Raw genomic sequence first — 1433 nt, 5'->3', positions numbered from 1 at the left:
TACAGTTCCAAGCACAGTTCCCATAATCAGGGTAATAACAATTTATTCTTCCTGCCCCAATAACAGAGACACTGGGGATCCCACAGCAGCCAAAGTGACCATTTGGGCAGCTATGGTCTCATTCTAGGCGTGGTGGGTGTGCCTATGCAAATGAGATGGGCCCCTGAAGTTCTTTTCCACAACTTGCCACACCTCACCACCAGATGTCAGGGTGGAGCTCATCCTGACACTGCTTACACTTTATTACCTATTTTTACTGTTCCAGGTGTATGAAGTGTTAATCTGATTTAGAGTGGACATCTCAGAGAAATTGCATAAGCTTGAGTGAATGCCTTTCCCTCTCCTTTCCAGGATCAGAACATATTGTATTAATATTTGCAATGAGAGCATGGCAATTTCTAGTTGACTCATAGATTTGTTTCACATCTTACAGCTGTGCTGTGTCTGCAGATAATATGCATGCAGGAGAGATAAATAATTATTGTTAAGGGTTTTTTTATATTGAGCTTTCCATAAATTCATAGAATCATAGAATATCAGGGTTGGAAGGGACCTCAGGAGGTCATCTAGTCCGACCCCCTACTCAAAGTAGGACCAATCCACAACTAAATCATCCCAGCCAGGGCTTTGTCAAGCCTGGCCTTAAAATCCCCTAAGGAAGGAGATTCCACCACCTCCCTAGGTAACCCATTCCAGTGCTTCACCACCCTCCTAGTGAAAAAGTTTTTCCTAATATCCAACCTAAACCTCCCCCACTGCAACTTGAGACCATTACTCCTTGTCCTGTCCTCTGTCACCATGGAGAACAGTGGAGATCCATCCTCCAACAATAGTTAGCTAACAGTCCAAACAACATTAGGAAAGACCATTTAGTTGGGGCTGGTCCTGCCTGGCGCAGGGGGTTGGACTAGATGACCTCCTGAGGTCTCTTCCAACCAGCATCGTCTATGATTAAGTGGTCCACCAAGACCCCCAGCAATTTTCAAGTGGTCTGCGGGGAAAAAAAGGTCTGAGAACCACTGTCCTAGAAACTTTCCCGTTTCCCTCTGGTTTTGGTTCTCAGTTGCTGTTTACTCCAGTGTATCGGCTTTGAACTGTACGGAATGGCCAGCGGGGCAGGGAGGCGTCCGGTGCAGAGAGAGCACCCCAGAGTGGGGACACCCTCGCCCCTGTCCCAAGTGACAAGGACACGAGCCCCAGCCCTGTTGGGGTTTCGGGGACTTAGCCCAGCCAGGAGGAGGAAGGGGAGCCCCTCGAGGGCACGCAGGCCTCCGGGCAAAGGGAGCTGGAGCGAGGACTGGGGTCCTTATCCAGCTGAGTCCCCCGGGGCAGTGCAGACGCCAGGAAAGTTCCCCACGAGAGCGGGAGCGTCCGACGGCCCCTGGGGTGGAGTAGCTGGGGCGGGGAGTTTGCAGACGCTCCCTGGCTGGGCT

Source organism: Lepidochelys kempii, chromosome 13, assembly GCF_965140265.1.
Source record: "Lepidochelys kempii isolate rLepKem1 chromosome 13, rLepKem1.hap2, whole genome shotgun sequence".
NCBI classification, from domain to species: Eukaryota; Metazoa; Chordata; order Testudines; family Cheloniidae; genus Lepidochelys; species Lepidochelys kempii.
Note: the sequence above shows the minus strand (reverse complement) of the source record.